This window comes from Lissotriton vulgaris, chromosome 1_1 (assembly GCF_964263255.1).
Source record: "Lissotriton vulgaris chromosome 1_1, aLisVul1.2, whole genome shotgun sequence".
Taxonomy (NCBI): domain Eukaryota; kingdom Metazoa; phylum Chordata; class Amphibia; order Caudata; family Salamandridae; genus Lissotriton; species Lissotriton vulgaris.
In genome coordinates this window covers 1,485,715,392-1,485,740,742 of record NC_141685.1, presented here as the reverse complement: position 1 = coordinate 1,485,740,742, position 25,351 = coordinate 1,485,715,392, and positions in this window count along the sequence as shown.

The following is a 25,351-nucleotide window of genomic DNA, read 5'->3' as shown; positions in this document are numbered from 1 at the left end:
AATATTTCCCTCAAATCCAAATACTTACAGCACCTCAAAGATGACAAGTGCGATATGATGTTCTGCAATTGCAAGGATTTGCCATGTGTGGTGCATAGATATGCATGGTTAGTGAGGTTTTTCCCAGAATGTGAGTATCGTTAGGCTGGCAAATGTCAGGCACTCCTTTGGGGGTATGAAGCCAAGAAAAAATTTGGGAAGTTTGCTACAGTCATCTGTAGGATCGAAAGACACTGGGGAATCGTTACAGAGGGAGCCAGGCTGCACAAAACGTGGTAACAGTTGGACAGAAATCTTTAGCAGGACTTTTGACTACCCCCAATGTGGGACCAGGACCGCAGTACCTCTCTGTCTCTGAAACGTATTTTGACCTCTGGGCACCACCATCTCAATGCCCCTCAAATGTTCCCTCCTGGAACCCCAGATTTGGTAGTGCATCAACCAGGTTTCAATCATTTGAGTGACCACAAACACCCTTGCTATGTGCCTTCCATTTACATTCAGTCAGTAACCCAGCTGCTTCGTTCGCTATTGAATCTCAAGTGACAGTTGGATGCACATTGCAGGGGTATACAGGCATTTACCGTACTGTACAGCCCCTCTCAGTACAGTCAGACTACACTTCTTAAAATCATAAATATATGTTTTGTCCAACAGTAAGGCCGGGCCTTTCCTCTGTAGTTCATAGCCAACGTAAGGAGGAAAAAATAAGCTGAAGAGCATGCCAAAATTCTCTACAGACACTGCCAATCCTCACACTGCCTATTTGCATGCCGAGGTTATTCACTATGACCCACCAAACCAATTGGCAACAGTAGCCTCTCTCTGCCTCATTCGTATGCTCCGATGCCACCTTTATTTAGCAAATGTTAGTGCTCTAGGATTTCATAGCACGATTCGCTATAGCCTCTTTTTTCAACAGAAATGTCCTAAAGGTACCTATACCAATCTGCTGGGTGGGGAGGAGGGGGGCTGCTGCTGCTGGCAGTAAAATTTTGGGGCACTCCACCTGCAAAAATACATTCACATGCTCCTTGTTGTACCTTTCAATACCATAACTGCAGCAGAATCGTATGGTGACCCCTGTTGGTAACAGAAACTGTCAAACAGCTTTTTGACACCCCCCCCCTCCCCCGTTGCCCCTAACCATTTGGGGTACACCCCATGAGGGAGGATCAGAGCAATAAAAAATAATGGTAGCCCCCCCAAAAAGTACCTGGAAGGCATGCCATTCTGTGCACCTCATCGCTCTTCACGTTGCGCCTAAGCACCTTTTAATACTGCTCCCCGACTGCCCCCTCCCAACAGAAATCAGAAAGTATAGGGAGTGCATTAAAAAAGTTTTTGCAGTTCCCCACCATAAGTCAGGATCCTCCTCCATCTATGACCCCTTCCTAGGCCCTCAGACCCCACCCATTCTGCCAAGGCTCCTCCTATTTGACCACACCCAATCTGACTAGGCTCCTCCTTAACCCCTCCTCCGCTCTCTGACCCCACCCAATCTGACTAGGCTCCTCCTATACCCCCTCCTCTCTGACTCCACCCATTCTGCTCAGGCTCCTCCCATACCCCTCTGACCCCACCCATTCTGCCCAGGCTCCTCCTATACCCCTCTTATTTGACCCCAATCTGACTAGGCTCCTCCTAAGCCCCTCCTCTGCTGTCTGACCCCACCCATTCTGACTAAGCTCCTCCTAAACCCCTCCTCTGCTGTCTGACCCCACCCATTCTGCCCAGGCTCCTCCTATACCCCCTCCTCTCTGACTCCACCCATTCTGCCCAGGCTCCTCCTATTTGACCCCACCCAACCTTACTAGGCTCCTCCTAAGCCCCTCCTCTCTGACTCCACCCATTCTGCCCAGGCTCCTCCCATACCAGTCTGACCCCACCCATTCTGCCCAGGCTCCTCCTATACCCCTCCTATTTGACCCCACCCACTCTGACTTGGCTCCTCCTAAACCCCTCCTCCTCTGCTGTCTGACCCCACCCATTCTGCCCAGGCTCCTCCTATACCCCCCTCCTCTCTGACTCCACCCATTCCGCCCAGGCTCTTCCCATACCTGTCTGACCCCACCCATTCTGCCCAGGCTCCTCCCATACTGAGGTTCCGTGACGGTTCCGTGACGACTTGAACCCGTGTTTTCAAGTTTGTCGGAAATACATAAAATTAGTATCAGCGAACCGCAAATGATCCATTTAGTATATCCTAGTGTTTTCGCTACGCTACGAGCAAGAGCACTCCTTCCACTGACACATTTCTGATATACCCACGGCATCCATCTTAAGATCATGGCCGCCATTTTGTGGTTCCTTGCCCTCACATATGCAATAGCCTCTGATCATTTCATTCACTTCACTTTGATTAAGGACACGTAGCCTTAGCCGGAGATTCACCTTTTACATGACACGTGCACCTTAAACCAGATCACGCTGAAGCTGCATGACTCGACAAAGGCTGCCTCCTCTGCCCGAGGCCAGCCCACCTGAACTGGTTTTCCTGTCCATTGTACCTGATCATGATTAGGCGGCCGAAGCCGGTAGCCTTGCCCATTTACAACCCACAAACATCTCTTATCCCGCTTTTCTATCTCCTGCACCTGGCTCTACTCTTTTCCTTCTGGGCCTTTATTAGGGGGAGGTAACGAACTTTACGATGAGGCGGTCCGGGTCTTGAATGCAATATTGACAAGGGATTGTGATGAACTGGTGGGAACCCCTCTTCGTGATGTTTGGTATCAGATATTATCGACAGTTCCTGTGTAACGCCAAATATTTATTGTTTAGAGACACAAAGGTTTGGGAATGTACCGACATGTGAAATATTTGCCTAGAGCACAATTTTTAGTATATAAGGAGCAACCCACTTTGTACAAATGGAACAGTCTCCTAGATTCTGCCCGTGTGTAGATTCTGTGACTTCTGTGTCCCTGCAGTAATAAACCTTTGGTCTTTGACGCCACCATCGAGAAGCCCGTGTTTCTGTTCATTTGTGCACCAAGGCAGGTGGGACTCCGGGGTCTTTGGGTGTTGTACCCTGACACCTCTGGACGGAACCAAAAAAAGTCCAGAACTCCAATTGGCGCCCAACGTGGGGCGACGTCATTCGGTACCGGTCCAAAAGCCTGAAGAGTTCGAGAAGCTTCGTGTGAAGATTCCTGAGGGAGGCGCCCCACTTCATCGATCCCGGCATATCGCAAAAGTGGCCCTGAAGTTCTCTTCCACGAGGGTTCCCGTTCAGGACGGCTGCAGTGGGCCGTTGCCTTGACCGTCGCCCTGTCTTGGACCCGAAGTGGTGCAGTCCTTAGTACGGCGAAACGTGACGGGTTTCTCCTTGGTGACGTCTTCAGTGCCTCAGTTAAGTATTTAGTGATAGCTAGCTGGTTATTTTTGTGAGGATTGTTAAAAATCCTTGATCGGTTCTTGGTTTGGTTTGGTTTTGTAAGATTATCACTAGTTGTTCTGGTTACGATAATCTATTTGGTTCAGTTTTGGGTATCGATACATCAGTTCGTGTTGGTAGGCCTAAGTTCTTGGTTCAAGTGCACAATTTGTTTCGTGTTTTGTTTGTTTTGTGTTCCGGACTGAAAATGGTAAGTCGGAAAATGTTGTCTTGTTTTAGTTGCAACAGTGACTCACAATTAGAGGATTCCTGTCTGGTTCCTCCGATTGGGACTCCCCTATATGACCTATATTGTAAGTATGGTGTGGGTCCTATAACTTATAATGAGATATGGGTCCATTATTGTAAGAAGGATGGTGTCCTTAGTTGGCCACTGCATGGTAGTTTTGAACAAGAGATTCTCGACAATTTAGAAGCGAAATTGTTTAGGAAGAAAGCCCGGCCGGCAATGTTTGACTCTTTTCGTTATTGGCGGAAAGAATCCAAACAGAGAGAAATGAAAAGGTTGAAGAAAGAGCAAAAAGAACTAGAAGAGTTAACTCTAGAGCAAGCGACTAAGCAGTTGCAGGCTAACGAGTGTGAAAAAGCCATAGATGTAGCCATTAGAGAGCGTAACTTAGCGATTGACAAGTGCTATCCTGCCTTGCCATCGAAAATGGCTAAGATACTGGAGGATTCCGAAAACGATCCTCTGCTATCTTATCTGTTACGGTCGCCTCCACCGTATGCACAAGGTGCTGCGGCTCCACTGATCCCGAATGTTCAATTGCCGGTTGCTGGACAACCTGGTGTTCTTGTTCCTCAGAATCAAGTTCCTATACCTCCTGTGGTGAATGTAAATGTTCCTACAGCTCCTCCTCTTCCTGCACTGCCCGCTCCTATACCTACCACTGTACCTATTGGTCCTCAAACTATTTTCCTCGATACTCCTACTGTTTCGTCATCTATTCCTACCTCTACTGCATTCTCTATGTCTGCGAGTGTACTAACTCCACTTTCTGTTCGTCGAAGAATTACTGATTCTGTTACTAATATGCTGTCTCCTATATATAAAACCTTGATTAAGACTCCTACTCCTGACTCTGTTCAGAGACGGAGTCAGCTTCCAAGTACTGAGGAACGGGGAGTTTTAGACTCCACGGCTCTCAGATGGATTACAAAAGTTAGAAGATATAGTACGAAAGATGTGTTAGAGACATTTATGCAATGGGGAGAGCCAACACAGCGATACGTCTTCGACGAGATGTGCTCGTTGTTGCGTGAGGAAATAGAAGAAGACGATGTCGAATCAGATTTGGAAGATTTAATTAAGATTCAAAAAGAGTTTGCTGCTGGAATGATAGTGGGCGATAATATAAAGGAAGCGATGGAACTCATTTTGAGTTTTAGGAATGATCCATCTCTTCGTTCACCGAGAGATTTAGAGAAAGGTAGAATGAAGCTAAGTCGCCAATATCCTATGAGGGAAGTTCCTCCAATTTGGCGCGAAGCAGTACAACGTGATGATAATGCGGGTATTGCAGCTGCTCCAGCACAGTTCCAAAGAGTATGGATACATATTCCGTGGAAGCGAGCAGAAGTGTTAGCAGTGAAACAGGCCTTGCCAGATCCACGTAAGAATCCAGCCGGATATTACAAGGAATTGACACAGACAGTTGAGGCTTGTATAATGAACTTAGCCGACATTGATATGTTGTTTGGTAATGTAGTTCCACAACCAGTGTGGGCTAAAATTCGTAGAGAGGATCATCAGGCTGCTTTAGGTGGTGATTGGGCAGCTATCACTGCAGCAGATGCTCAACAAACAGGTGGTGCGAAACCCGAACCCCTAATTGCTAATCTTCCTGGCAGAATAATAGATTTAATGAAGACTCTGATGCCAGCATTGCGTGTTAATTGGGATAAATTATCCGCATGCAAGCAGAAGAAAGACGAAAGTGTCTCCGACTTCTTCACGAGGTTCGAAGAGACTTTTGTAGACCATAGTGGTCAGGATATGAGCACTGAAGGAGGACAGAGATTGTTTGTCGATAAATTTGTGCATAATTTGTTACCCGAATTATGCAATAAATTGAAAGACTCAGAAAGTGCGTGGGCTGTATCTACGACAGCGCAAATACTTGCGACTGCACAGTACTATGAAAATAGGGATAAAGAGGAAAAGGAGAAATCAGAGAAGAAAACGAAAGATTTAAAGACTAAAGTTCTTTTACAGCAGGCGTATCCGCCTCGCACGAATCAGACTAATATGCAACAGAATTCGTATCAAAAGACAGATTATAATTCGACCAGGCCTCAATACCAGTGGAATCAGTGTGCGTACTGTAAGAAAGAGGGTCACTATAAAAATGATTGTCAGATTTTAGCGCAAAATAATGCGGCAGCAGCTCAGAGAGGTCGTGGTGGTTTTGCACAGAATTCTAGAGGTCGGGGACGAGGTGCTATGCCTCCACAAACTAATGATCGTCCTTCTAATCACTTTGATCAGCGAAATGTACAGTCAGCTCAACAGAATAGATCTCAGCAATATCTTGTTGAGGATTATTGTGAAGTTGAAGAGGGATTTCAACAAAATGGGTACTAGGACAGCCATAGACAGAGAGAGGGAGTAGTATCAGTTCCAGTGGATCAGAGTGGGCCTTATGTCGCAGTAGCAACATCAGGTGTAGTCGAACCGTTTCTGTTGGATACTGGTGCCGCAAAAAGTTCTATCATGCATGCGAAACTCCCTGGCGCACCTTTGTCTGGCTCAACAAATGTTTCCGTAGGTTTTTCAGGCGCCCCTGTGTACAACCCGATATCTGGTCCTTTGTCTATTTCTGTTGGACCGTGTCAATTGAAAGCACCCTTAATTTTGACGACAGGTTGTAATGAAAATCTGCTTGGTTTAGATTTGTTAAAACGACTATATGCGACATTGTACTGTTCTCCGGAAGGAGTACAGCTTACTTTGGGTAAAAGACTCACCTCTCCGATGTACTTGTCAATGGACAAGCTCCCGCCGGAGCTACGTTCACTCCCTGATTCTCTTTGGGCGACTGGTCCCAATGATGTAGGTCTACTAGAGATTCCACCGTATGTAGTAACTTTGAAAGCGAATGTGAAATTTCCAAGAATTCCTCAATATAAAATATCGAATGAAGGTGAGCGTGCACTCTTATTGATTGTGCAAGATTTGATTAAAAAAGGTGTGGTTGAAGAAACGCGAGGAAATTTTTGTAATAGTCCTGTATTGCCGATTTTGAAACGAACAGATCCTACAAAGCCTCCAGTCTATAGGTTTGTCATAGACCTTAGAGAAGTTAATAAGATTGTAATTCCGCAGTTTCCTGTAGTGCCAGACATTACTGCTTTGTTAACATTGATTCCTGCTACAGCTACATGGTTCTCAGTCATCGACTTGAAGAATGCCTTTTTCAGCATTCCGATAGCCGAGGAAAGCAGAGATATTTTTGGCTTCTGTCTAGGAGGTCGCAGTTTCAGATTTAAACGCGCTCCACAAGGCTACTGTGAAAGTCCATCTATTTACAGTCAAGCTTTAAAAAGTCAGTTAGATTCTTTTGTCCTTCCTCCAGGTTCTGCCCTAGTACAGTACGTAGATGATCTTTTGGTGGCTGCCGATGACAAGGAAACTTGCAAAGCAGCTACAATTTCACTATTGCATCATTTGTCTAATTTGAATCATAAGGTGTCACCTTCCAAAATGCAATATTGCTGCCAAGAAGTAACCTACTTAGGTCATCTCTTGTCAAAGGAGGGAAGGAAGTTGACCCCAGAAAGAATAAAAGCAATTATGCAAATGAGTGTTCCACGCACACAGAGGGAAGTACGTGCCTTTCTAGGTATTACCTCTTACTGTAGGCAATGGATCCCAAATTTTTCACTTTTAGCAAAACCGTTGGTAGCTTTGACTGGGAAAAATGTTCCGAGTCCGGTGCCATGGTCTGATGAATGTCAAGAGAGTTTTGCTGAATTACGAAAAGCTTTGTGTTCAGCTCCTGTATTGGGCACACCTGATTACAGTAAGCCATTCACGCTCTACGTTCACGAGAGAGAAGGTTGCGCGTTGAGTGTCTTGACACAGAAGTTTGGTGATAAACAACGCCCTTGTGCGTATTTCTCATCAACATTAGATCCGGTAGCTAGAGCATTGCCTAGTTGTTTGAGGGCTACAGCGGCAGCTGCAGCTTCCATTCGACAATCTGCTGGTTTGGTGATGAACAATATGCTAGTGGTCATGGTTCCTCATGCAGTGGACACACTCATGAACCGAACGAAGACACAACACCTTACTAGTGCGAGATTATCTGGTTACGAGCTGACGTTATTAGCGAGTCATATTCAGATCAAAAGATGCAATGTATTGAACCCAGCAACATTGTTGCCGACTGATCAAGAGTCGAGTGATTCTGAGCCACATGACTGTTATTTCAAAACGGAAGAAGAGACAAAAGGTCGTATCGACTTGAGAGATACTCCTCTATCCGACCCAGATGGTACGCTGTATGTGGACGGGTCATGTTTTAAATTGGAGAATGGTGATGTGACTGCTGCCTACGCGGTAACGACTTTGAAGACGATTGTGGAGACTGCAAGAGTGAGTCAGAATTCTGCCCAAGCTGCAGAGTTAATAGCTCTTACGAGAGCGTGTGTTTTAGCTGAGGGAAAGAGAGTGAATGTGTTTACAGATAGTCAGTACGCATTTGGCGTGGCCCATAGTTTTGGCCGGTTGTGGAGAGAAAGGGGTTTCATTACGTCCCATGGGACTAAGATTCAACATGGTCAGCTAGTTAACGACTTGTTAGAATCTCTAACCTTACCGACTGAAGTTGCAATTGTGAAGTGCAGTGCTCATAAAGCAATCACGGATGATGTTGGTCGGGGAAATGCCTTTGCTGATGAAACCGCTAAACAGACAGCTAGAGACATGATGAGTAGAATGTATGTTGCTACGTCTGCAAGATGGATTGCTGAGTCTGGAATGTGTGAGGACACAATGGAAAGTGTGAAAGAGATTCAGAAAGAAGTGACTGAGGAAGAGAAACGCGTATGGAGAGAAAGTACGGGCAAATTGGACTCGAATGGATGTTGGATCGATTTGACAGAACAGCAGCGTTGGATGTTGCCTGATGCGTATGTGCTTGCAGTAGTGACGATGGCGCATGGAGTGGCGCACATAAGTTCTAAAGGGATATGTAAGATGTTAGCTCCGGTTTGGAAGAATGAGGGAATCAGTAAGTGTGCAGAGAGAGTGGTGAAAAATTGTATGGTGTGCTTGATGCATAATCCTGGCAAGGGAACTCCAACTCCAGCTGGTCATTTTGCTCCTCCTTCCTGTCCCTTTGAAGTAATACAGTTAGACTTCATTCACATGGAACGCTGCAACAATTTAAAATACGTCCTGGTGGTGGTTTGTGCTTTTTCCAGGTGGATAGAAGCATACCCACTAAAGGACAACACTGCTTTATCAACTGCCAAAATTCTTCTCAAAGAATTTTTCCCTAGGTTTGGAATGCCACGGATTGTATGGTCAGATAACGGAAGTGAGTTTATAGGGAAAGTTATGCAGAGTGTGTGTGCTGGTCTAGGATTGAAACAAAAATTTCATAGTGCGAACCATCCCCAGTCTGCTGGTTTAGTCGAGGGTTACAATGGCACCCTCAAGCTTAAAATAGCCAAAATTCAAGCATCCACAGGTTTGGCTTGGCCAGATGCACTTCCTTTGGCCTTGTTATCAACGAGAGCAACAGTGCATTCTAGAATAGGGCTTTCTCCATATGAGATTGTATTTGGCCGCCCGGCAAATGTCTGGGGTGTGCCAAGGCCTAAACAATTCTGCTCCATTGAATATCCTATGTTGATAGACTATCTTTACGACTTGACTGCTAAATTAAGTCTTATTCATCAACAGGTCTTTGATGCTTTGCCAAAACCTCCGGAGAGTCCAGGGCATCAGCTGAAACCCGGCGACCACGTGGTGGTCAGAAATTTTGCGAGGACAAAGAATCTTCAGCCTCGCTACATCGGCCCCTTCCAAATCCTGCTGGCGACGAGGACAGCTGTACGTGTTGCTGGTCGCAAGCACTGGATCCACGCTTCTCACGTAAAGCGTGTTCCACTGCCGCTGCCCTACGACGACTGGGTGAAGAAGGGAATTGGTGCCTCCGAAGCTGAAACAACTCCGAAATTTGTCCCTTTCAGCGATGCCGATTTGATTTCTGACACTTTGAAACGTGACTCTCCTCTTGAAAAGACTGCTTTGAACATTGAAAATTTGTCTCCAGCATCAGAAGAAACTTTGCCATCTGCGAACGTAAACTCTGCAACAGCTGCTAGTGATACACTATTCTCCGATCAGACAGTACCAGCGAAGCAGAAATACAACCTTAGAAGCCATAAAAAGGACTAATAAAGCAGGCAACTGCATACTGTGATTTTGATATATATATATATATTTTGAACTTTTGCCTTCAGCCAGGAAGTTTGTTATTGTTTATTGTTTTTAAAATTGCCTTGCCGTCTGGGTAGCCGTAGGGTCGTGGCTGTGTGCCTAGTTTGAATTTGCAGGGGTCTGACACAAGGTCGATCTTTCTGTTAGTACTGGGAACTCCCAGGGCTGACAGAGGCATTTTCATCTACGTACACATCATCAGTGGTCGCGAGCGGATTGTAGAAGATGGAACTTCCTGCGCTGCAACGAGAAAATGTGATTTACGTTCGCAGAAACAGACTAAATAGAATTCTTCATAGCAAATGTTTCTTGATGCAATGTGCCATTACATTTTTGATTGTTTTAACAACACTGGTGGGTGGAATTGTCTTTAGCATAAATTTGATTTTTGTGCCAGTATCTACAGTACCTCCCCTTGATCCTGCTATTTCTACTGTTTCTTCTATACACTCTTTTCACTCGTTTCCGGAACATGAGCAAGCTCGACGCTCAGAATTCATTAATAATACTTTTGTACAGCTCTTGCACCAACACCAACTGGTAGTTAACACGACAGACTGTTGGGTGTGTGGCTTGATACCTCACACTATGGATAAAGGTATTCCCTATCTGGTTTTGCCTTTCAGCTACAATGGATCATTTCAGGCCCTTCAAACCATCTTTGCTTATGCTCTTGAGACCTATCCTCCACGTCCACCACGTTCCACTAAATATAACTCTGCCAACAAAGCTTTAGTCCAGGGAATTATTGACATGGTCAAAGACGTCAATAATACTCCATCATACCCTAGAGACGAATTGCGAGTATATTTAAGTTGGAATACTTCAGAGTATCGCCTTAGTTTAGGAGAAAGCAAGCGTAAAAGCTCAACTCCAATCTGGGTCGTACCTCACCGAGGTCAGGTCTGTTTGCAAGGTAATGGGAGAAATCCGAGAGCTCAGCTAGGGAGGAGTGAGTGCGTAGAGACTTATGTGTTTCCGGCTAACTCTTCCCCTGCCTTTCTTACTGCTAGGGGTACCTATTTCATTTGTCGAGACAGAGCTTATACATGGTTGCCTGCCGACTTCTCAGGATCATGTTATATTGCTCGATTATTGCCTCCGACATACACTGCTTCACCTGATTACCACAGAACAAGAGTAGCGAGAGGTGTCTTCAGCAAGGAAGATACAGCTGGTCAGGAAGCTGGAGACTTCTTCAAAGGCTTCCTTCCGTTCTGGGGGCCTATGGCCAATAGTAGAAACATACGTCAGCTAACACGGGTAGTTGAATCTACTATTACCGAAACTGCTGGTGCCCTTAGCAATCTGACAGCTGAGCTTCAGGCGGATAGGCTCATGACATTGCAGAACCGTATGGTTCTAGATGTTATACTTGCAGATCGAGGTGGGGTATGCAGAATGATCCAATCGAGCTGCTGTGTCTTTATTCCTAATAATGCTCCAACAGTTTACGAGGCGATCTCTAAGTTGCACAAGATTTCGGACTCCATACATGTAGATGAGGGAAACTGGTCCTTTATGGAGTGGGTTTGGACTCTGATCTCAGCGTGGGGATGGAAGGTTCTAATGGTCATTGGTGTCATCTTAATATTACTATTCTCATGTTGTCTGATTATCCAGTGTGGTCCTGCTCTGTGTAGTCTTTGTGCTACAACTTGTCTCAGGAAACCACCTGCATTTGGAGAAAAGACACGAGAAAGGATGATGATACAACAGCATGTCACTGACCTGATGAGCATAGAACTAGATTCAGACATAGATTGAGTAATTGCCTATGTAAGGGCAAAAGGAGGGTCTGAGGTTCCGTGACGGTTCCGTGACGACTTGAACCCGTGTTTTCAAGTTTGTCGGAAATACATAAAATTAGTATCAGCGAACCGCAAATGATCCATTTAGTATATCCTAGTGTTTTCGCTACGCTACGAGCAAGAGCACTCCTTCCACTGACACATTTCTGATATACCCACGGCATCCATCTTAAGATCATGGCCGCCATTTTGTGGTTCCTTGCCCTCACATATGCAATAGCCTCTGATCATTTCATTCACTTCACTTTGATTAAGGACACGTAGCCTTAGCCGGAGATTCACCTTTTACATGACACGTGCACCTTAAACCAGATCACGCTGAAGCTGCATGACTCGACAAAGGCTGCCTCCTCTGCCCGAGGCCAGCCCACCTGAACTGGTTTTCCTGTCCATTGTACCTGATCATGATTAGGCGGCCGAAGCCGGTAGCCTTGCCCATTTACAACCCACAAACATCTCTTATCCCGCTTTTCTATCTCCTGCACCTGGCTCTACTCTTTTCCTTCTGGGCCTTTATTAGGGGGAGGTAACGAACTTTACGATGAGGCGGTCCGGGTCTTGAATGCAATATTGACAAGGGATTGTGATGAACTGGTGGGAACCCCTCTTCGTGATGTTTGGTATCAGATATTATCGACAGTTCCTGTGTAACGCCAAATATTTATTGTTTAGAGACACAAAGGTTTGGGAATGTACCGACATGTGAAATATTTGCCTAGAGCACAATTTTTAGTATATAAGGAGCAACCCACTTTGTACAAATGGAACAGTCTCCTAGATTCTGCCCGTGTGTAGATTCTGTGACTTCTGTGTCCCTGCAGTAATAAACCTTTGGTCTTTGACGCCACCATCGAGAAGCCCGTGTTTCTGTTCATTTGTGCACCAAGGCAGGTGGGACTCCGGGGTCTTTGGGTGTTGTACCCTGACACCTCTGGACGGAACCAAAAAAAGTCCAGAACTCCAATACCTGTCTGACCCCACCCATTCTGCCCAGGCTCCTCCTATTTGACTCCACCCAATCTTACTAGGCTCCTCCTAAGCCCCTCCTCTCTGACTCCACCCATTCTGCCCAGGCTCCTCCTATACCCCTCCTATTTGACCCCACCCAATCTGACTTGGCTCCTCCTAAACCCCTCCTCTGCTGTCTGACCCCACCCATTCTGACTAAGCTCCTCCTAAACCCCTCCTCTGCTGTCTGACCCCACCCATTCTGCCCAGGCTCCTCCTATACCCCCTCCTCTCTGACTCCTCCCATTCTGCCCAGGCTCCTCCTATTTGACCCCACCCAATCTGACTAGGCTCCTCCTAAGCCCCTCCTCTCTGACTCCACCCATTCTGCCCAGGCTCCTCCCATACCAGTCTGACCCCACCCATTCTGCCCAGGCTCCTCCTATACCCCCCTCCTCTCTGACTCCTCCCATTCTGCCCAGGCTCCTCCTATTTGACCCCACCCAATCTGACTAGGCTCCTCCTATACCCCTCCTCTCTGACCCCACCCAATCTGACTAGGCTCCTCCTAAGCCCCTCCTCCTCTGCTGTCTGACCCCACCCATTCTGCCCAGGCTCTTCCTATACCCCCTCCTCTCTGACTCCACCCATTCTGCCCAGGCTCCTCCCATACCCGTCTGACCGCACCCATTCTGCCCAGGCTCCTCCTATACCCCTCCTATTTGACCCCACCCAATCTGACTTGGCTCCTCCTAAACCCCTCCTCTGCTGTCTGACCCCACCCATTCTGCCCAGGCTCCTCCTATACCCCCTCCTCTCTGACTCCACCCATTCTGCCCAGGCTCCTCCCATACCCGTCTGACCCCACCCATTCTGCCCAGGCTCCTCCTATACCCCTCCTATTTGACCCCACCCAATCTGACTTGGCTCCTCCTAAACCCCTCCTCTGCTGTCTGACCCCACCCATTCTGCCCAGGCTCCTCCTATACCCCCTCCTCTCTGACTCCACCCATTCTGCCCAGGCTCCTCCCATACCCGTCTGACCCCACCCATTCTGCCCAGGCTCCTCCTATACCCCTTCTCTCTGACCCCACCCAATCTGACTAGGCTCCTCCTAAGCCCCTCCTCTGCTGTCTGACCCCACCCATTTTGCCCAGGCTCCTCCCATACCAGTCTGACCCCACCCATTCTGCCCAGGCTCCTCCTATACCCCCCTCCTCTCTGACTCCTCCCATTCTGCCCAGGCTCCTCCTATTTGACCCCACCCAATCTGACTAGGCTCCTCCTATACCCCTCCTCTCTGACCCCACCCAATCTGACTAGGCTCCTCCTAAGCCCCTCCTCTGCTGTCTGACCCCACCCATTCTGCCCAGGCTCCTCCTAAGCCCCTCCTCTGCTGTCTGACCCCACCCATTCTGCCCAGGCTCCTCCCATACCCGTCTGACTGCACCCATTCTGCCCAGGCTCCTCCTATACCCCTCTTATTTGACCCCAATCTGACTAGGCTCCTCCTATACCCCTCCTCTCTGACCCCAATCTGACTAGGCTCCTCCTATACCCCTCCTCTCTGACCCCACCCAATCTGACTAGGCTCCTCCTAAGCCCCTCCTCTGCTGTCTGACCCCACCCATTCTGACTAAGCTCCTCCTAAACCCCTCCTCTGCTGTCTGACCCCACCCATTCTGCCCAGGCTCCTCCTATACCCCCTCCTCTCTGACTCCACCCATTCTGCCCAGGCTCCTCCCATACCCATCTGACCGCACCCATTCTGCCCAGGCTCCTCCTATACCCCTCCTATTTGACCCCACCCACTCTGACTTGGCTCCTCCTAAACCCCTCCTCTGCTGTCTGACCCCACCCATTCTGCCCAGGCTCCTCCTATACCCCTCCTCTCTGAACCCACCCAATCTGACTAGGCTCCTCCTAAGCCCCTCCTCTGCTGTCTGACCCCACCCATTCTGCCCAGGCTCTTCCTATTTGACCCCACCCAATCTGACTAGGTTCCTCCTAAGCCCCTCCTCTGCTGTCTGACCCCACCCATTCTGCCCAGGCTCCTCCTAAGCCCCTCCTCTCTGACCCCACCCATTCTGCCCAGGTTCCTCCTAAGCCCCTCCTCTGCTGTCCCCACCCATTCTGCCCAGGCTCCTCCTATTTGACCCCACCCAATCTGACTTGGCTCCTCTGCTGTCTGACCCCACCCATTCTGCCCAGGCTCCTCCTATACCCCTCCTCTCTGACCCCACCCAATCTGACTAGGCTCCTCCTAAGCCCTTCCTCTGCTGTCTGACCCCACCCATTCTGCCCAGGCTCCTCCTATACCCCCCTCCTCTCTGACTCCACCCATTCCGCCCAGGCTCCTCCCATACCTGTCTGACCCCACCCATTCTGCCCAGGCTCCTCCCATACCTGTCTGACCCCACCCATTCTGCCCAGGCTCCTCCTATACCCCTCCTATTTGACCCCACCCAATCTGACTAGGTTCCTCCTAAGCCCCTCCTCTGCTGTCTGACCCCACCCATTCTGACTAAGCTCCTCCTAAACCCCTCCTCTGCTGTCTGACCCCACCCATTCTGCCCAGGCTCCTCCTATACCCCCTCCTCTCTGACTCCACCCATTCTGCCCAGGCTCCTCCTATTTGACCCCACCCAATCTGACTAGGCTCCTCCTAAGCCCCTCCTCTCTGACTCCACCCATTCTGCCCAGGCTCCTCCCATACCAGTCTGACCCCACCCATTCTGCCCAGGCTCCTCCTATACCCCTCCTATTTGACCCCACCCACTCTGACTTGGCTCCTCCTAAACCCCTCCTCCTCTGCTGTCTGACCCCACCCATTCTGCCCAGGCTCCTCCTATACCCCCTCCTCTCTGACTCCACCCATTCTGCCCAGGCTCCTCCCATACCCGTCTGACCCCACCCATTCTGCCCAGGCTCCTCCTATACCCCTCCTATTTGACCCCACCCACTCTGACTTGGCTCCTCCTAAACCCCTCCTCCTCTGCTGTCTGACCCCACCCATTATGCCCAGGCTACTCCTATACCCCCCTCCTCTCTGACTCCACCCATTCCGCCCAGGCTCCTCCCATACCTGTCTGACCCCACCCATTCTGCCCAGGCTCCTCCCATACCTGTCTGACCCCACCCATTCTGCCCAGGCTCCTCCTATACCCCTCCTCTATGACCTTACCCATTCTGCCCAGGCTCCTCCTCCTCCTATTTGACCCCACCCAATCTGACTAGGCTCCTCCTAAGCCCCTCCTCTGCTGTCTGACCCCACCTATTCTGCCCAGGCTCTTCCTATACCCCCTCCTCTCTGACTCCACCCATTCTGCCCAGGCTCCTCCCATACCCGTCTGACCCCACCCATTCTGCCCAGGCTCCTCCCATACCCGTCTGACCCCACCCATTCTGCCCAGGCTCCTCCTATACCCCTCCTATTTGACCCCACCCAATCTGACTAGGTTCCTCCTAAGCCCCTCCTCTGCTGTCTGACCCCACCCATTCTGACTAAGCTCCTCCTAAACCCCTCCTCTGCTGTCTGACCCCACCCATTCTGCCCAGGCTCCTCCTATACCCCCTCCTCTCTGACTCCTCCCATTCTGCCCAGGCTCCTCCTATTTGACCCCACCCAATCTGACTAGGCTCCTCCTAAGCCCCTCCTCTCTGACTCCACCCATTCTGCCCAGGCTCCTCCTAAGCCCCTCCTCTGCTGTCTGACCCCACCCATTCTGCCCAGGCTCCTCCTAAGCCCCTCCTCCTCTGCTGTCTGACCCCACCCATTCTGCCCAGGCTCTTCCTATACCCCCTCCTCTCTGACTCCACCCATTCTGCCCAGGCTCCTCCCATACCCGTCTGACCCCACCCATTCTGCCCAGGCTCCTCCTATACCCCTCCTATTTGACCCCACCCACTCTGACTTGGCTCCTCCTAAACCCCTCCTCCTCTGCTGTCTGACCCCACCCATTATGCCCAGGCTACTCCTATACCCCCTGTTCTCTGACTCCACCCATTCTGCCCAGGCTCCTCCCATACCAGTCTGACCCCACCCATTCTGCCCAGGCTCCTCCTATACCCCTCCTATTTGACCCCACCCACTCTGACTTGGCTCCTCCTAAACCCCTCCTCCTCTGCTGTCTGACCCCACCCATTCTGCCCAGGCTCCTCCTATACCCCCTCCTCTCTGACTCCACCCATTCTGCCCAGGCTCCTCCTATTTGACCCCACCCAATCTGACTAGGCTCCTCCTAAGCCCCTCCTCTCTGACTCCACCCATTCTGCCCAGGCTCCTCCCATACCAGTCTGACCCCACCCATTCTGCCCAGGCTCCTCCTATACCCCTCCTATTTGACCCCACCCACTCTGACTTGGCTCCTCCTAAACCCCTCCTCCTCTGCTGTCTGACCCCACCCATTCTGCCCAGGCTCCTCCTATACCCCCTCCTCTCTGACTCCACCCATTCTGCCCAGGCTCCTCCCATACCAGTCTGACCCCACCCATTCTGCCCAGGCTCCTCCTATACCCCTCCTATTTGACCCCACCCACTCTGACTTGGCTCCTCCTAAACCCCTCCTCCTCTGCTGTCTGACCCCACCCATTCTGCCCAGGCTACTCCTATACCCCCCTCCTCTATGACCTTACCCATTCTGCCCAGGCTCCTCCTCCTCCTATTTGACCCCACCCAATCTGACTAGGCTCCTCCTAAGCCCCTCCTCTGCTGTCTGACCCCACCTATTCTGCCCAGGCTCTTCCTATACCCCCTCCTCTCTGACTCCACCCATTCTGCCCAGGCTCCTCCCATACCCGTCTGACCCCACCCATTCTGCCCAGGCTCCTCCCATACCCGTCTGACCCCACCCATTCTGCCCAGGCTCCTCCTATACCCCTCCTATTTGACCCCACCCAATCTGACTAGGTTCCTCCTAAGCCCCTCCTCTGCTGTCTGACCCCACCCATTCTGACTAAGCTCCTCCTAAACCCCTCCTCTGCTGTCTGACCCCACCCATTCTGCCCAGGCTCCTCCTATACCCCCTCCTCTCTGACTCCTCCCATTCTGCCCAGGCTCCTCCTATTTGACCCCACCCAATCTGACTAGGCTCCTCCTAAGCCCCTCCTCTCTGACTCCACCCATTCTGCCCAGGCTCCTCCTAAGCCCCTCCTCTGCTGTCTGACCCCACCCATTCTGCCCAGGCTCCTCCTAAGCCCCTCCTCCTCTGCTGTCTGACCCCACCCATTCTGCCCAGGCTCTTCCTATACCCCCTCCTCTCTGACTCCACCCATTCTGCCCAGGCTCCTCCCATACCCATCTGACCGCACCCATTCTGCCCAGGCTCCTCCTATACCCCTCCTATTTGACCCCACCCAATCTGACTTGGCTCCTCCTAAACCCCTCCTCTGCTGTCTGACCCCACCCATTCTGCCCAGGCTCCTCCTATACCCATCTGACCGCACCCATTCTGCCCAGGCTCCTCCTATACCCCTCCTATTTGACCCCACCCAATCTGACTTGGCTCCTCCTAAACCCCTCCTCTGCTGTCTGACCCCACCCATTCTGCCCAGGCTCCTCCTATACCCCCTCTTCTCTGACTCCACCCATTCTGCCCAGGCTCCTCCTATACCCCTCCTCTCTGAACCCACCCAATCTGACTAGGCTCCTCCTAAGCCCCTCCTCTGCTGTCTGGCCCCACCCAACCTTCCCAGGCTCCTCCTATACCCCTTCTCTCTGACCCCACCCAATCTGACTAGGCTCCTCCTAAGCCCCTCCTCTGCTGTCTGACCCCACCCATTCTGCCCAGGCTCTTCCTATTTGACCCCACCCAATCTGACTAGGCTCCTCCTAAGCCCCTCCTCTCTGACTCCACCCATTCTGCCCAGGCTCCTCCTAAGCCCCTCCTCTGCTGTCTGACCCCACCCATTCTGCCCAGGCTCCTCCTATACCCCCTCCTCTCTGACTCCACCCATTCTGCCCAGGCTCCTCCTATTTGACCCCACCCAATCTGACTAGGCTCCTCCTAAGCCCCTCCTCTCTGACTCCACCCATTCTGCCCAGGCTCCTCCCATACCTGTCTGACCCCACCCATTCTGCCCAGGCTCCTCCCATACCTGTCTGACCCCACCCAATCTGACTAGGCTCCTCCTATGCCCCTCCTCTGCTGTCTGACCCCACCCATTCTGCCCAGGCTCCTCCTATTTGACCCCACCCAATCTGACTAGGTTCCTCCTAAGCCCCTCCTCTGCTGTCTGACCCCACCCATTCTTCCCAGGCTCTTCCTATACCCCCTCCTCTCTGACTCCACCCATTCTGCCCAGGCTCCTCCCATACCCGTCTGACCCCACCCATTCTGCCCAGGCTCCTCCTATACCCCTCCTATTTGACCCCACCCAATCTGACTAGGTTCCTCCTAAGCCCCACCTCTGCTGTCTGACCCCACCCATTCTGACTAAGCTCCTCCTAAACCCCTCCTCTGCTGTCTGACCCCACCCATTCTGCCCAGGCTCCTCCTATACCCCCTCCTCTCTGACTCCTCCCATTCTGCCCAGGCTCCTCCTATTTGACCCCACCCAATCTGACTAGGCTCCTCCTAAGCCCCTCCTCTCTGACTCCACCCATTCTGCCCAGGCTCCTCCCATACCAGTCTGACCCCACCCATTCTGCCCAGGCTCCTCCTATACCCCCCTCCTCTCTGACTCCTCCCATTCTGCCCAGGCTCCTCCTATTTGACCCCACCCAATCTGACTAGGCTCCTCCTATACCCCTCCTCTCTGACCCCACCCAATCTGACTAGGCTCCTCCTAAGCCCCTCCTCCTCTGCTGTCTGACCCCACCCATTCTGCCCAGGCTCTTCCTATACCCCCTCCTCTCTGACTCCACCCATTCTGCCCAGGCTCCTCCCATACCCGTCTGACCGCACCCATTCTGCCCAGGCTCCTTTTATACCCCTCCTATTTGACCCCACCCAATCTGACTTGGCTCCTCCTAAACCCCTCCTCTGCTGTCTGACCCCACCCATTCTGCCCAGGCTCCTCCTATACCCCCTCCTCTCTGACTCCACCCATTCTGCCCAGGCTCCTCCCATACCCGTCTGACCCCACCCATTCTGCCCAGGCTCCTCCTATACCCCTCCTATTTGACCCCACCCACTCTGACTTGGCTCCTCCTAAACCCCTCCTCCTCTGCCTGACCCCACCCATTATGCCCAGGCTACTCCTATACCCCCCTCCTCTCTGACTCCACCCATTCCGCCCAGGCTCCTCCCATACCTGTCTGACCCCACCCATTCTGCCCAGGCTCCTCCTATACCCCTCCTCTATGACCTTACCCATTCTGCCCAGGCTCCTCTTCCTCCTATTTGACCCCACCCAATCTGACTAGGCTCCTCCTAAGCCCCTCCTCTGCTGTCTGACCCCACCTATTCTGCCCAGGCTCTTCCTATACCCCCTCCTCTCTGACTCCACCCATTCTGCCCAGGCTCCTCCCATACCCGTCTGACCCCACCCATTCTGCCCAGGCTCCTCCCATACCCGTCTGACCCCACCCATTCTGCCCAGGCTCCTCCTATTTGACCCCACCCAATCTGACTAGGCTCCTCCTAAGCCCCTCCTCTCTGACTCCACCCATTCTGCCCAGGCTCCTCCTAAGCCCCTCCTCTGCTGTCTGACCCCACCCATTCTGCCCAGGCTCCTCCTAAGCCCCTCCTCCTCTGCTGTCTGACCCCACCCATTCTGCCCAGGCTCTTCCTATACCCCCTCCTCTCTGACTCCACCCATTCTGCCCAGGCTCCTCCCATACCCATCTGACCGCACCCATTCTGCCCAGGCTCCTCCTATACCCCTCCTATTTGACCCCACCCAATCTGACTTGGCTCCTCCTAAACCCCTCCTCTGCTGTCTGACCCCACCCATTCTGCCCAGGCTCCTCCTATACCCCCTCTTCTCTGACTCCACCCATTCTGCCCAGGCTCCTCCCATACCCGTCTGACCGCACCCATTCTGCCCAGGCTCTTCCTATACCCCCTCCTCTCTGACTCCACCCATTCTGCCCAGGCTCCTCCCATACCCATCTGACCGCACCCATTCTGCCCAGGCTCCTCCTATACCCCTCCTATTTGACCCCACCCAATCTGACTTGGCTCCTCCTAAACCCCTCCTCTGCTGTCTGACCCCACCCATTCTGCCCAGGCTCCTCCTATACCCCCTCTTCTCTGACTCCACCCATTCTGCCCAGGCTCCTCCCATACCCGTCTGACCCCACCCATTCTGCCCAGGCTCCTCCTATACCCCTCCTATTTGACCCCACCCACTCTGACTTGGCTCCTCCTAAACCCCTCCTCTGCTGTCTGACCCCACCCATTCTGCCCAGGCTCCTCCTATTTGACCCCACCCAATCCGACTAGGTTCCTCCTAAGCCCCTCCTCTGCTGTATGACCCCACCCATTCTGCCCAGGCTCCTCCCATACCAGTCTGACCCCACCCATTCTGCCCAGGCTCCTCCTATACCCCCCTCCTCTCTGACTTCTCCCATTCTGCCCAGGCTCCTCCTATTTGACCCCACCCAATCTGACTAGGCTCCTCCTATACCCCTCCTCTCTGACCCCACCCAATCTGACTTGGCTCCTCCTAAACCCCTCCTCCGCTGTCTGACCCCACCCATTCTGCCCAGGCTCCTCCTATACCCCCTCCTCTCTGACTCCACCCATTCTGCCCAGGCTCCTCCCATACCCGTCTGACCCCACCCATTCTGCCCAGGCTCCTCCTATACCCCTCCTCCTCTCCGACCCCACCCAATCTGACTAGGCTCCTCCTAAGCCCCTCCTCTGCTGTCTGACCCCACCCATTCTGCCCAGGCTCCTCCTATACCCCTCCTCTCTGAACCCACCCAATCTGACTAGGCTCCTCCTAAGCCCCTCCTCTGCTGTCTGACCCCACCCATTCTGCCCAGGCTCCTCCTAAGCCCCTCCTCTGCTGTCTGACCCCACCCATTCTTCCCAGGCTCTTCCTATACCCCCTCCTCTCTGACTCCACCCATTCTGCCCAGGCTCCTCCCATACCCGTCTGACCCCACCCATTCTGCCCAGGCTCCTCCTATACCCCTCCTATTTGACACCACCCACTCTGACTTGGCTCCTCCTAAACCCCTCCTCTGCTGTCTGACCCCACCCATTCTGCCCAGGCTCCTCCTATACCCCTCCTATTTGACCCCACCCACTCTGACTTGGCTCCTCCTAAACCCCTCCTCTGCTGTCTGACCCCACCCATTCTGCCCAGGCTCCTCCTATACCCCTCTTATTTGACCCCAATCTTACTAGGCTCCTCCTAAGCCCCTTCCCTCCTCTCTGACTCCTCCCATTCTGCCCAGGCTCCTCCTATTTGACCCCACCCAATCTGACTAGGCTACTCCTATACCCCTCCTCTCTGACCCCACCCAATCTGACTAGGCTCCTCCTAAGCCCCTCCTCCTCTGCTGTCTGACCCCACCCATTCTGCCCAGGCTCTTCCTATACCCCCTCCTCTCTGACTCCACCCATTCTGCCCAGGCTCCTCCCATACCCGTCTGACCGCACCCATTCTGCCCAGGCTCCTTTTATACCCCTCCTATTTGACCCCACCCAATCTGACTTGGCTCCTCCTAAACCCCTCCTCTGCTGTCTGACCCCACCCATTCTGCCCAGGCTCCTCCTATACCCCCTCCTCTCTGACTCCACCCATTCTGCCCAGGCTCCTCCCATACCCGTCTGACCCCACCCATTCTGCCCAGGCTCCTCCTATACCCCTCCTATTTGACCCCACCCAATCTGACTAGGCTCCTCCTAAGCCCCTCCTCTGCTGTCTGACCCCACCCAACCTGCCCAGGGTCCTCCTCCTACAGACAACACCCATTCTCTTTCTTTCACTTTCCACACCTATTTTACTTACCGACCAATCTGCAATCCCTCTTTCGCTAGGCATGATTCCACTCTTACACAACACACAGACACATTTTACGTACCAATTTACTTACCTGGTGCCGAACCCGGGATTTGAACCCTGGTTGCCTGGATGGAAGGCAGGAACTTACCCACTGGACCACACTGGTTTCCATGTAAGTAGCCTATCAAATTGTCCTTATGTCATGGTCATCCTTTTAATGTGCAATGGAAGCCACAGGGAAGGACACCAAGGCCTGTATGTTGCTTATAGTTACTACTGCAATCCTCTAGACCACCAAGGAGCTATAGCTCAAAGGTAAGGCTTGTACCTTTGGTGGGGACAGCCCTCACAGGCCAGGGTTCGAATCCTGCCAGTGCTGTAGAAGTATCCCAAGGTGGGAAATTTTCAAACAGTGATTTTCTTTTTTTTTTTTTGGTAAGTGTTTTTCTGGTTTCCATGTAAGTAGCCTATCAAATTGTCCGTATGTCATGGTCATCCATTTAATGTGCAATGGAAGCCACAAGAAAGGACACCAAGGCCTGTATGTTGCTTATAGTTACTACTGTAATCCTCCAGACTACCAAGGAGCTATAGCTCAAAGGTAAGGCTTGTACCTTTGGTGGGGACAGCCCTCACAGGCCAGGGTTCGAATCCTGCCAGTGCTGTAGAAGTATCCCAAGGTGGGAAATTTTCAAACAGTGATTTTCTTTTTTTTTTTGTTGCTAAGTGTTTTTCTGGTTTCCATGTAAGTAGCCTATCAAATTGTCCTTATGTCATGGTCATCCATTTAATGTGCAATGGAAGCCACAGGAAAGGACACCAAGGCCTGTATGTTGCTTATAGTTACTACTGCAATCCTCCAGACCACCAAGGAGCTATAGCTCAAAGGTAAGGCTTGTACCTTTGGTGGGGACAGCCCTCACAGGCCAGGGTTCGAATCCTGCCAGTGCTGTAGAAGTATCCCAAGGTGGGAAATTTTCAAACAGTTTTTTTTTTTTTTGCTAGTGGTTTTTTTGGCAGGTGTCTCCCAACATTTCATATGTTTTCTCTCATGACCTTCTACCAACCGCCCTATTTCTCAAGTAGGTGCTAGGAACAAGGCCTTATCTTACTTTATCAATGTCGTCATTCTTTGTCCTTTAAGTTTGGTGAATTGCAGAGTGCAATTGTGGTATTGGGGGTTATAACTGAGCACAAGAATGCGAGGATGGTGCTACACTTATTGTAAAATAGGTTGGTTGATGGTGATTTTTCATTTTAGTGTGAGCCACTCGCTCAAATCAGAGGTTTGGTGCCAGTGAGCTTGGATAGAAATAAAGGTCAAGTATGAGCTCTGGCTAATGAAATGATGGGTCGAGTTTGAGGCTAGCTAGAGTCCATTTATTAGGTGCAATAAGAAGTTGGAAAGATTGTTTCCTTTAAGAGACAGACAAGAGCAGAGTCAAGCCTTTGCTCTAGTAGATTTGCATCATGCCTGCTGCAGGATGTGAAGGAGTGGACCTCCACAGCAGTGCGTTGTGCCGGGCTGGGCTGCACTGGGCTGGGCCTGCCCTGGCATCTTGGATTTATTAACCCGCCTCCTTCCTTTGAAGAACACTCACGAACGGCCACAAACGTCCTTGTTCTGTATACAGGCGGACAGCAGGCAATTTAGGACCCTGCTAAATGATGATGATGTCCCCATGTGCTTCCTTCGAGTGGCAAAATCCTTTGTCTAAGGCAGGTGGGCTTTTTTAAAATTTGGTTGAAGACCATATGTTGGAGGCAGTATCACGGCACAAGCCGCCGACCGTCTCAGAAGAAAGTATGCATGGGAGGACATTATTTGCATAGGAGAGCCCTCTTCTTAGTCCCATTCTTAAGCTGCAGTGGCCATGAAGTGTTACTAGTGGGCAGCAGTATGAACAAAAGAGCACACTGAGGCTTTTCTTCTTCTTGCTGACATGATTCTTGGTCATTTTTGTCTTGCAGGGCCTAAGGAGTGAAGGACTACGATGACTGAGGGGATGAGGAATGGCTGGCCTGTATTTGTGGTGAAGGGGGAACATTTGGAAGGTAAACAGCAAGATGAAAGCGTCAAAGCATATATGTTTGCTGAGTGATTGAGTCTGTGTGTCACTTGTCTCTTTGTAGGGACATGTGAGAAAGGAACAGCAGCACCATAGACTTCAGGTGGGAGAGCAAGCAAGGATGAATATTTCCCTCAAATCCAAATACTTACAGCACCTCAAAGATGACAAGTGCGATATGATGTTCTGCAATTGCAAGGATTTGCCATGTGTGGTGCATAAATATGCATGGTTAGTGAGGTTTTTCCCAGAATGTGAGTATCGTTAGGCTGGCAAATGTCAGGCACTCCTTTGGGGGTATGAGGCCAAGAAAAAATTTGGGAAGTTTGCTACAGTCATCTGTAGGATCGAAAGACACTGGGGAATCGTTACAGAGGGAGCCAGGCTGCACAAAACGTGGTAACAGTTGGACAGAAATCTTTAGCAGGACTTTTGACTACCCCCAATGTGGGACCAGGACCTGCCCCTCAAATGTTCCCTCCTGGAACCCCAGCTTTGGTAGTGCATCAACCAGGTTTCAATCATTTGAGTGACCACAAACACCCTTGCTATGTGCCTTCCATTTACATTCAGTCAGTAACCCAGCTGCTTCGTTCGCTATTGAATCTCAAGTGACAGTTGGATGCACATTGCAGGGGTATACAGGCATTTACCGTACTGTACAGCCCCTCTCAGTACAGTCAGACTACACTTCTTAAAATCATAAATACATGTTTTGTCCAACAGTAAGGCCGGGCCTTAACTCTGTAGTTCATAGCCAACGTAAGGAGGA